General features: G+C 35.0%; 1 pseudogene; it reads right to left on the bottom strand.

Moving 5' to 3' along the window:
• Positions 1–1,383: 1,383 nt before the first annotated feature.
• LOC132274012 (pre-mRNA-splicing factor cwc22-like) lies at positions 1,384–11,684 on the bottom strand (annotated as a pseudogene).
• Between the last annotated feature and the right edge of the window lie 1,162 nt (positions 11,685–12,846).

Here is a 12,846-nt window from a genome sequence, read left to right as displayed (position 1 = left end):
TCAAATTTACTTTGCCATTCTCATCATGATCCTCACTGTTTTATTGTATTGGGAAAGAGAATGTACTAGAAGAAATGGAGATGGTGAGATCAGAGATGTGACTGATTGGTTTCCTAACAAATGTGTTCAATGAAAAGAAAAAAGATTGGTGGTTATTTGAGAAAGATCCAAAGTGGGCAATGAAATTAGCTTGAGTTTGAAGTAGTACAACAATAAGGTTCCTCCATTATGACAATCACGGGTTCGAAATCGAAAACAATCTTTCTATGAGGAGGTAAGGATGCATACATCTGACCTTCCCCAAACCCCGCAATTGCTCCATTGTGACTTAGAGATCACGGATTTGAAATCGAAAACAGTCTTTTTATGAAGAGATAAGGATGCGTACATTTGATCCTCCCTGTCAAGAAACTGATCAAGAAAAAAGTTCCACTGATCAAAAATAAATAATAAAAAATGGAAAGAAATAATATGATTAAAGAGAGGATAGCCCATTACCCTATTTTCCTTCCACCCAAAGGCAGGATTTGGGAACAGAGGGACCTATATAGATTCCATATATGTGATATTAAGCTACTTTTATTGTGTTCTAGTTAACTTACCAGGTTATGCCTACTCCCATACATTCAAACTAAGGTGTGGTTAGGTTATATGTAGTCCTCTGATACATTAATTGTCAGGCAAAAGATAGGGTTTTGAAGGATAAATTTCATGTAGATTAATGAATAGGCTTCACATTAACTGGGGAAATCTAGGAGGCATGACTAGCTCTGCACTTGTATGCTAACATATACGGAGAATGGAGCTCAAGAAAACAGTTGTTACTCCAACCAAAATTATGGATGGTTTGGGAAATAATCAGAGTGCAAGCGATGGGCACTAGCCTCGACTGTCGAGTGGCTCACTCTGGATACCGATCATAACACCCGAGGGACTCTTGATATTCAACCAATCATCAGTCTTTAGGCTGGCTAACTGACCACCACTGGAGAAAAACTTGATTGGGCCCGCTGCACCGTGTACACGCACAGCAATGAAGGTTGGATGCGCCTATTGCACCGTAACCGAGTTTTTCTCCTCTATGGAGCAGGAATGACCCTCTCAATGGTCCTTTCACTGTGGTCCAAAATCTAGGGCTCTGTTAATTCTCTAAGTTTTATTGGTCTGGATTAGAATTTGTTAACTATTGCAAGCCAAAATATAAGCAAATACAGCAAAACAGTACATTTAAACCAAATGTAACATTTTCTTCATTTAATTCAAATCTTTTCATCACAGAATATGCCAACATTATACAAAGTCCTAAAAGAACATACAATGCAAAGCTCAACAAGTGCACCATGATCATTAATAATGGAGCAACAAACATACATGGTGGGCAAGTGCAATAATAAAAGTGGCTTCATCTTATATATATATATATATATATATATATTGGTCTTCATGCAATATAAAGAGTTTATGTGTAGGCACACACTAGAGATATGCATTGGTTACCTTGTAGAGGAAAATGTGGTCATAAATGCCTCAGTTTTCCTTCATGTAAGTAATTAATGCAAAAAAAAAAAAAAAAAAAAAAAAAAAAAAACTACTTATAGTCTCTCCTCTTCCTGTTTCCACCATCGCTCCAACTTCCATCAGATTGAATCTGACTCAGAACTAGATGTATTTGACTCAGCAGAACTACATTTCTTACCTCAACCATAGGTCCATACCGGCACATTGTCCAGGTATTCTACCAAGTGTTCTGCGATATTGCCAAGCCCCATTATCGTAAAGAACCTAATACACAACAGTGTGTCCTTGGAACTATTATCCTTTGGGGAACATCCCCTCCAATGACTCCTGCATATTGGGATCAGTCAGCAGCATTTGCAGATCGCGGCAGTCAAGGTGCTCCAGAAGCCCCTGTAGGAGAAACCATACATAAATGACATTAGTGGCATTCTAAAATGTGGGAAAACCAAATAGAAATCTCTCAAGGTTTCAGAAATGTCATCAACTCCTACAGAATTGATGGGATTACAAACAATAAATATAGCTGAATCAGTGGGTTATATCTTAAAATTACAGGTACCACATGACATCCTCGAGGAACGTCGACAAGATTACTTGAAACAAAGGGGAGACTTCCAAATTTAAGATCCATTGAAAGAAAAGAGTGGAAATTGATAGTTCACGTCCCATAAGGACAAAGTGAGTGTTTGTCCAAAATAAAAAGTATAGAGTGGAAAAATATATTAAACCCCACAAAGTTACCGTGAAGAGACTCCTGAGAAAATGACAGATATGAGGAGCAGCTTCATCCACAGTTAGACGTATGCCATAGTTGTTAAAGGCTCAAGGCGCACTAAGGTGCCAAAGGCCTTCTGGAGCCTAAGCACATGGTGCAATATAAGGCACGAGCCTGATTGAAGCAAGGCGCATGTATAAAATAATACATATTGAAATATGTATTATTATATATTCATAATCAAGCAGTAATTGCACTTAATTTAAGTAGTGAACCATAAATTTATGAATTTTTTCAAATATTTCATAAGGTTAAACAATACGATATATGATATAAGAACCATTTAATTCATAGTCATTAAGTAAAAAATAAAATGATAGGAATAAATGATTAAAAAATACAAGGCGCGCCTTTTTTGAGCCTGGAGCCTACTAAAAAGCGTGAGTCCGAAGGCTTTATGTTAGGTTGAGGCGCTCTAGCTAAGCCTTGACAAGCCTGGGGCCTTTTTGGAGCCTAGGCGTGCCTTTAACAACTATGACGTGTACAGGATAAAGTATGCCAAGAAAGAGCTTCGGTGCCAAGCAAATGGACAAAAAAGCAGACCACATTATGCAGCTTATTTGTCTCACGCAGATGAATCGTAAAATTATGCTGGACAAAGCATTTCTCAAAATTTTCCTTGTAGACCTTGCTGACCGCACAATACCGCAGCCCCAGAAGGCCTTAGTATGGGTTGTAAGCTTCCTCTTCAATGCAAAATTTCAATATCATACCGCATAGCTCCATCTGCATAAGCCAGATAAAAAAATCAGTAGCTGTCTAAGTTATTTAGAACTTGCCCCAAGTTAACAAAAGTGCATTATCAAATAACTAAATGCAAGCAAAAAAAAAAAGAAAAAGAAACCAACACGGAAAAAAAAAAAACAACAACAACACAAAGTGCAATTCTATATCGACAAAATTCAACTTCAAATAGCAAAAACTACCTAGAATAGTATTAGAAACTTTGATCTTCTTTGTTAAATTCTTATGGAATTGATCTTCCTTTTATTTATAAGTAGAATCAACAAGAAGAACAATGCTAGATCTCAAGTGGACTCCAGCAACAGTTGTCAATGGGCAGTCTAAAGAATGCCTTAAATGAGATCCATGTTACTCCGGATTACTCAGCCGCAAGCATTCTATTACATAGAATAAAACAAATGGACAATAAACCGGATCTAATGGACTTTTAAGTAACTTATTTTACCAATTTTATTGGAGAGAAAAGTTTCTATTAATTTATATAAAATGAGTAACCTATATGCATGATACAAGGATAAATCTAGAAGGAATCACGTTATTGTACAACAAAGAGAGAAAAAAAAAATTGGGGAAAATGACAATAACATAAAAGTGCCGCCCAAGCACTCTTGATAGAAATATGTGGCCATGACCTATGAGCCCACACATCGGACTCGACTGAAGGATCTAGCAAGTTTGCCAAACAGCAGTAGGTTTTTAATTAATTTATGATAAAATCGACACTGCAGCCAACCCCTTCAAATATCCCCCCGCTCCCTCTTTCCAAGAAATCACAAATTGCCAAATGAGTAATACAAGTTCAAAGTCATCTTGTGTAATCAACCGGCCATCCTATACAGCCCAAGTTGTCCAGATAAAATACCTAACAATATTATTTGACATTATTTCAGATTCTTTCAATGTGTTTTCATGTGAAAGATTTGCATATATTTGAAATCTTGAGTTTTTCTCCCGAGGTACTGATCACTTGATATCTTCCTGTTTAGTTACAGATTGCTAATACCCCCACTACTTGTGAAAGGAAACATGTGGACCAACACATAACTTGATACATATATTCACATGTTCTTCAATGTGGATTGCGTAATTATTACTCATTGGAGTTGATAATTTTAATTCAAGGTTTTGATTTCGATATCCTCCGGTTCAATGAGTAAAAAGGTTATTTATTTATTTATTTATTTATTTTTTGCTAGATTCTTTTATCTTGGTCAGTTCCTGCCACAACCCATTTGCAGCCGTATATACAAGTACAGTGTAGGGTTCCACAGAATAAAGATGAGGGCACATACCAACGGGCCAGTGGCCTAATGGTATCAACCTCCTACTTTCCAAAGAGAGGTCAGGGGTCAAGCCTCAGAAGAGACAAGTGTGTGTGAGTACCAACTAGGAAAAAAAAAAAGATGAGGGCACATCATATAAGCTGACAACAAACATCTTCTGGTGCTCACAATATCACATAAACCCTAACAAACTGAGTGCAATAGGAAAAGAAACACCCATTATCCCTCGATATGCAATACTGCAATAGCCTTCCGAGAATTTAAAATGAACACCCATTATTCCCTCGATATGCAATACTTTTTTTTTTCTTAATTGGTACTCACACACACTGCCTCCACCGAGGCTTAAACCCTTGACCTCCCTTTGAAAAGTAAGGATCTGATACCGCTAGGCCACTGATCCGTTGGTTCGATATGCAATACTGCAATATCCTTGAGAGAATTTAAAATGCTTTTATGACTTAGGTGTTGATTTTTTGTCTCCTTTTTATTTATGCATTCTTCAATTTCTTCTGGGTCTAAACCTTCTTCCAAAAAGCAAGAGGTGAAGAAACTATCAGATATCAGGGGGAGACTTGAAACCAAGTCTTGAATCTACAATCTGGACTTCTATCTAATGTAGCCAAATGATATGCAACAACTAAAGCAATCCTCTAAAATCTCCATCTGCTAATATAAACATATATATATATATATTAGCCACAAAAAATTCATGAATAAGGCCAATTTCATTTCATTAAGGTAGTGGCTGCATAATCAATCAAAAACATCATAAACAATATACAAACCTAGAGAGAGAGAGAGAGAGAGCCACCGCTGATCAGTCTTCACCAAGGTTTGTTGAAGGTCTATTATTTATCTTCTTCACAAGAATACCAATGTGAATTTCTTGATAATAACAAAAATAAAATTTTCCAGAATATCCTGCACAACTAAATTTAATTAATTTTATACCCAAATCACCAACAGGCCCATACAACTGGTTACCAAAAGATGCACCAAGTCACCTGCTTAAAACAATTAATAAGCATCTGTAAAAGTACCTAATACTCCATACGAACCGATCGATAATCTTGCTGACTGCTGATTTTTATCATTCATAAATGATTTTAGATTTATGTTTCTTTTTCCTATTCTCCAATTTAAACTTGTGGAATACGCTCATTATCACTATTAACAAACTGTGGTTGGACAAGCATATATATCAAAGCTCCTTGGCCTGTCTAAATGCATTTTTACATTTCTTTGTTGGTCTTTTTTCTACCCAAAATAATAAATGACAATAAATATTTGATAGCAATTTTTAATATTCCAGGAAAAAAAATAAAAAAACTGCAGATTTAATTCCAAAGAGAGAGAGGAATTGAAGGTAGAGTTCATATTACGCACCTCCTGACCAGGCTATAGTTTCATGTTTAATAGCTGATGACCAACCTCCTCATAATTAACACTACATGTAACTGCAAGACAAATTTTTGTCCGAAGATTTATAGACATCTCTGTCTCATCTTTGATTTTCATCTTCTCTGCTTCCTCTTCATCAGACTCATCACCATCTTCATCATCTGAGCCTGTCTCTAAATCTGCTGCATTATCAGACTCCTCGTCAATTATGGTCTTCTTCAACTCCTTATAATGCTCCTCATTCTTTAAGAACTGAGGATCTGGTTTGAAAATATCTGATGCAGAAAATAAAAAAATAACAGTAAAATTTAAAATCAAAGAAAAACTAGCAAATAGCTTATCAGAAAATATTTACTAGAACATACCTAAAGCAACTTCTGGATCGATCTCTTCCAGGACAGATATTTCATGGGTTAACCGATCTTTCTGCTTAACAAGGTCCAGCTCTGGACGAACAGCTGGGCACCCCTGCATATGTATTCACATGAAGCCATTCAAGTACTTCTCATTCTTGACTGCTAAATATGGATAGAAGCTAATATACACTACAAATAAAATTTAAAAAGTGAAGAGAGAGAGAGAGAGAGAGAGAACCTGAAACTTTGCTTTTGTTATTGTCATTAGTCCTTCAATCAAGAATTGAACCCATTTACCAATTACTCCCTCATGAAGAATTCCGCGAAAACGTTCCAAAATACCTGTACAAATTGATAAACATCAATATATTATCTAAAAGAAATCAAGCAAAATAGGGGACATGAGTGAGGCCGAAGGCTGTGTATGCGGACAAATGTATACCATTAGGGTGAAAAACTCACAATAGGTAAACTGGGGAATAGTATAACCCAACAGTTTGTAGCAATAGAAAACAAATATATAATATAAAATAAATCACAAAGTCGATGGTTGACCCTTTATACCTTTTTTTTTATGAAAAAAAAAAGGGGGGGGAAGCAGGATTTCTGGTCAGAAGAAACACAGATCTAATGTTACACCATTCAACAATACCCAAAGCTAATTGTGGTTACTTATACAACGAAGCCATAGTTTCAATGACAGTTGCTCATTCTTTACATATGCAATGATATAAAAACATTGTTTAATTATGGGTGTGGTCGATAGGAACAGAATTTTATATATGAGAGGCCCAGAATTAGTGGGGATCAAACATTCCTACTTCAATTTTGGATATTCTCAGAAATAAGACTTGAAAATGATACTTCATTACCAATCCATCCAGTGTATAACTAAAATGAGCTAATGAAAACAATTTTTGACCAACTTCGACAAATAGCCTTGAATAAAATTGTTTCATTTAATTATGAAAAAATAAAAATAAAAATAAAAATAAAAGGATATTGTTTCATTTCATTATTCGGCGGTGAACTTGTGTGCGCCACTATGTCACATGTATTAAGGTACAGAGGTAGTGTGTGGGAAATTTTAAGATATGTAGAGAGGGATGAAGTGTCTTAAAATTAGATTATCTTAAAACGGCACTCTTAAAATATAAAAAAATATATAAAATAAATAAATAAAATATATGGTAATTATAAAAATAATGATTAGTCATTAAAAACACATCACATTTTATAAAAAATGAAATAAACAGACATTTTCAAAAGCTTTGATGCTTAACATATAGCAATTTCAATCGCAATTTTTCACATCATCTTTTTCCAACCTGAAAACTATACAATTTTGGACTACATATTTCCATGAACAATTGAGTCCGTGCAAAGGCCAAAGCCAAAAAATGAAAATAAACATAAAACTGCCATTTATCTCGTCAATATGCGTCTGTCATCCTTTCTTATTACATATCAGAAACCGCACAGCAATAATAATTATACACATCAACCCATTATAGTAGCAGTTATAACAAATTAGCATGCGTTAGACGTACTTTTATGTCTCTTAGCAATCCATTCTTCACTGAAGCACAATAAATAAATGCCATTGTTGTTAATCTGCAAAATGAAACAACAAAATTGTAAAAAGTGCATATGAGAAGCAATTGACTGAATGTTCATGTAGAACCTAAGCTTTCACCTACTCTGTGTCTAATTTATAAAATGCAACACCCTGTACGAGCTAGATGGATTGCTGAATATACTTCTGTAGTTATACATTATGCACACTTACGTAGCGAAGCTTTGTAATAATCGAACTACAAATGAAAAGTGAAAAAAACAAGTCAATAAAATGAAATTTGAAGAATAATAAAAATCTTTAGTTTTACACCATGAGTACACGAGGTAATGCAAAACAAAACCGAAAAAAAAAAATCATAACCATTTTTTTTTTCGTTTACTTCTGAGTACTTTTTTTTTTTTCCCCTGTCATGTTTAATGAATACAGCATATCCATTTACTAACACCCAAGGAAGGAATAAATCCTTGTGTAAAAGAGCTCTAAACCACTAAGTACTCAGAAGTAAACAAAACCTCTAATGTAGTCAAATGAAATGCAACAACAAAAGCAATCCTCTAAAATCTCCATTTGCTAATATAAACATATATACTAGCCACAAACAATTTGTGTATAAGGCCAATTTCATTAAGGTAGCAGCTGCACGATCAATCAAAAACATCATAAATGACATACAAACCTAGAAAGGGAGATAGAGAGAGAGAGTCACTGCACAGCATAAATGATATACAAACCCCTAGAGAGAGAGAGAGAGAGAGTCGCCGCTGTTGAGTCTTCACAAAGGTTTGTTGAAGACCTGTTATTTATTCTTCACAAGGAATACCAATGTGAATTCCTTGATAATAGCAATTTTTTTTTTTTTTCCAGAATATCCTGCACGACTAAGTTTTGATAAATTTTATACTCAACTCACCAAACAGACCCATACAATAGGTTACCAAAAGATGCACCAAGGTACATGCTTAAAACAATTAATAAGCATCTCTTGATGTACCTAAATGCCAGTTGAGAAAATCTTGACCATGTATAACCAAGGCATTTTACGAAGTTCACATTCCAATGTATAACCGAAGTAATGTAATCAGACCCTCGTCATATCTCTTCAAGGACATGGGGAACAACATATTTTATGTAACCGAAAATATAGGACGGGAGCAAAAACTTCTCAAATTTTATTATAAAACCCTAAAACGAAATAAATTTCCTTTCAGAATTTAAATTTCTCTAATGTTCGACTCCTCTTGAGTGCAAACAATTCCTTGAGAGAGAGAAGGGGCGCCGCGGGGTGTGGAGTATCAACTAGGGAAAAAAAATTCTCTAATTAATTCTGAATTTTGTCATTTTTTAGAAGCTGCCCTTATTTTTTAACCAATTAAGCCTGTCTATAAGCCTTCTATAATCCTAAAACGAAATTAACAACTTCTCAGAATTTATTCTACGCGTTATAATAATATGTAAACACTCAAAGTCCTTTTCTAAAACCCAGAAAGAAAACTCCCTAAATTTGAATAAAGCAACAACTAAAAAAACTAACACTACTAATAGTAAAACACCGAAAAAAACTCCAGCTTCCAACAATCCTCAAGATTAGCACTCATAATACTTATACTACTAAGACCAAGAGGCAAGAGCCAGGTCATCTTCTTGTGGGTCCCACGACTTGAACAATCGATTGTATCATCAAATGCTCCTTATATCACTGTGCATCACCAAAGCTGTCTACAACAACATTGCACTCTTCTATTAAAGTAATAGTGTAACAAAAGGAACATAATAAGATAGTTTTATGCGAATACACTTGAATATCGGATATGGTCACCAGGTGCATGTCTCAACAAACATGTTGGGAACATTTTCTGTACTTGTATCCAAGAGCCGTGTACACCACAAGGTACTTCACTCATTTATGAAATTCCAAGTAATATAGATCGTAAAGGCAATGATTCAGATGGGACTTGTGATGCTAAAAAAAAAAAGATTTTGTTTTGTGTGTGTACGTTGTTGGTGTTTTGGGGGGGGGGGGGGGGGGGGGGGGCGGGGGAGGTGAGAATTACAAAAGATGGATTTGTTAGAGGCTGTGGGAAGATATGATTTGACAAATGTCCTAAAAACAAAAAGGAATTTGTTACATGCTGTGGGAAGATATGATTTGACCAATGTCTTAAAAACGAAAAGGAATTTTTCAGAAAGTTTTCATTTTTATGTTTGGATATGAATCCAATTTGCTTTTCAAGCAGTAAGATCGGGGCTAGAACAGTCATAACAGAAAGGGGGAGGGTGAGTGAAAATAATCTAATTATTCAATACAGTTGGAAAACAAGTCAAAGAAAACAAACAATCTAGCACGAAAGCATAATTCCCCAAAAAGTAAATATATAAATGAATAGACAGCTAGAAACGCAGCACAATTCTAATGGCAAACTCACCACGCAAGCCTCAGGGGCATCGATGTCAAAGTTTTGACCCGCATTCCTTGACAAAGTAAAAAGCTTGTTCGACACTATCATTAGAAGCCTTGTCCAACAGAAGCATGAGCAGTTCCAAAGCCACATGCCCGTTAACCACTCTCTGGTTCACGAGATTTGCTAAGAACTTAAGAGCTACTGATAATTGTCGCTGTCAATAAAAGAATACCAAAAAATAATTTGAATAATCAGAAGCAAACCCAAATCACTAAAAGGATGAACTCACCAAAGAGCAAAGAAGTAGTAATTTGAACGATCAGAAGCAAACCCAAATAAGTAATAAATAAATAAAAAGTGTAAACGAAGTAGTAACAAGAAAAAATGCACAAAAACCCCTTGTCATTCTGCTCATAGTACCAAGAACTTAAGAGCTACTGATAATTGTGACCATCAAGAAAAGACTACCAAAAAATAATTTGAACAATCAGAAGCAAACCCAAATCAGCAGAAGGTTGAAGTAATCAAAGAACCACTTTCTAGTTCACAAGATGTGCTAATAACTTAAGATCTACTGATAATTGTCATTGTCAATTAAAGAATACCAAAAAAATAATTTGAACAATAAGAAGCAAACCCAAATCAGTAAAAGGTTGAACTAATCAAATAACCAATTTCTAGTTCACAAGAAGTGCCAATAACTTAAGAGCTATAGATAATTCTTGCTGTCAATAAAGGAATGCCAAAAATAATTTGAACAATCAGAAGCAAACCCAAATCAGTAAAAGGTTGAACTAATCAAAGAACCAGTTCACAAGATGTGCTAACAATTAAGAGGTAGTGATAATTGTCACTGCAATAAACTGATACCAAAAAATAATTTGAAGTTTGAACCATCAGAAGCAAACCCAAATCAGCAAAAGGTTGAAATAATCAAAGAAACCCATGCATAAGAGAATTAAGAATCCCAAAAAATAATTTGAACAATCAGAAGCAAACCCAAATCAGCAAAAGGTTGAACTAATCAAAGAGCAACAAGGTAGTAACAAGAAAATATATATATATATATATATATATATACATATATATGCACAAGACCTACCTTGTCATTCCGTTCATACGCTGTCTTTATCTGCAGAAGAATCCTTCTGTATAGAGATGACCCACATTCGGAAGCTTGGAATTGACAGCGGCAACCAACGCAGCAAACAGCTCAGTGTGAAGCAGAGACGCCATCTGGTATTCCATCAAGCACTGACAAAAAAGACCCCTTCCTCGGATCAGATTCTCAGCAAATAGCTCCTTCGTTGTCCTCCTTAACTCCTTCGAGTATACCCTCTTCAGTAAGCAATATATGTTCTTCTTCAATGCATCCCACTTCACTATCATCTGATCTCTCAAAAGCATCCGACTGAAAACTGTGCTTGCGAGCCTTGAAACCCAAAAATTCAAAAGCTAATACCACAACAGTGTTGAAACAAACTTACTTTATCCTCCCATAAATATATATACACACACAGACCGGATTGATTCATACCCCTTTTCCCCTTCCAAATTCAAAACCCTAAATTTAAAAAGCCGATTCGGCAATTGAAACTTTCACCTCCAAATCCAATATACAATCACTATTCATTCCCTCTTTCAAATCCAAATATACCACGTAGTAATAAATTCCCGGGTATTCTAGGCCCACCCGGTGTTAGAGGTGTCCCCACAAAGAACCCAAATGGAAAGTGGCTTGGATTAAAATGGCCCAATTGATCATCATTGGCCCGCGGAATAGCGCGAGCCCGAGCCCGAGCCCGAGCCCGAGCCCAATCGCGGAAATTTTTTTTTTCACCAAAACGTCGGCGTTTTGGGGGCAGCGGTTGTTTTTCCTTTAATCTGGCAGCATCGGCCCGAATAGCTTTTTGGGGAAAAAAAAAAAAAACTAAAAAAATGGGTATTTTGAACTTTTTAAAAAAATAAAAGTCATTCAATAAAAAATATATTGTTTTAGGCAGTGTTTGTCCAAATAAATTTTGATTTGTGCCAAATATAAATGTAAAACCCTATTTTTTTCCCCCTTAAAATTTGGTTTTTTAATTCATTTAAAAAAAAAAAATTAAATTCATTTATCTTCTATAAATACCCCAACTCCTACCACCATTCACCTCACATCTAACCCATCTCTATTCTCTACCATTAAGGTTACTTTTCACATCTAACCAATCTTTATTCTCTACCATTAAGGTTACTTTATCTTCTATTTTCTCAATCTTAGCTATGTTTTTTAACTTTTTGCTTAAATTTATTTATTTGTTTTTATTAATCCATAATGGATAATGTATTATTGGAAATTAAAATATCAATCCTTGCTTTTTTAATAATTTGCAAAGATATTGTTTGATTGAAAAATATTACCGTTGAGAAATAATTTCATCATTTTAAATCTTAAAAAAATATTACATAATAAAAATTGTAGTACAAGAAATGTATTCGTTAAAAATATAGTCGTTAGAAATACAACTGTTAGAATTATAGCTGTTAGGAAAAGGTTAAAAAAAATTTAAAATTAAATTTTTTTCTTTTTGAGCAAAAATTCGGAGAGCCTGATGGAATACTTGTTTCTGGAGAGCATAAATTGCTGACGGAGCTCTTGGAATTGCTAAAGTGGTTCCGGGAAAAGCTGAAATAACATTTTTAAAGAGCCAAAATTCGGAGAGACTGGTGCAGATATTGGGTACCCCAAGGGTACCCTGTCAACATGCCCACCTGCTACCCCCATCCAATAAAAACATGACATCTT

Source organism: Cornus florida, unplaced genomic scaffold, assembly GCF_030987335.1.
Source record: "Cornus florida cultivar Cherokee Brave unplaced genomic scaffold, ASM3098733v1 CherokeeBrave_3.0.0_Hap2_Chr09, whole genome shotgun sequence".
Taxonomy (NCBI): Eukaryota; Viridiplantae; Streptophyta; class Magnoliopsida; order Cornales; family Cornaceae; genus Cornus; species Cornus florida.
This window is presented reverse-complemented; position numbering and strand designations above follow the sequence as displayed.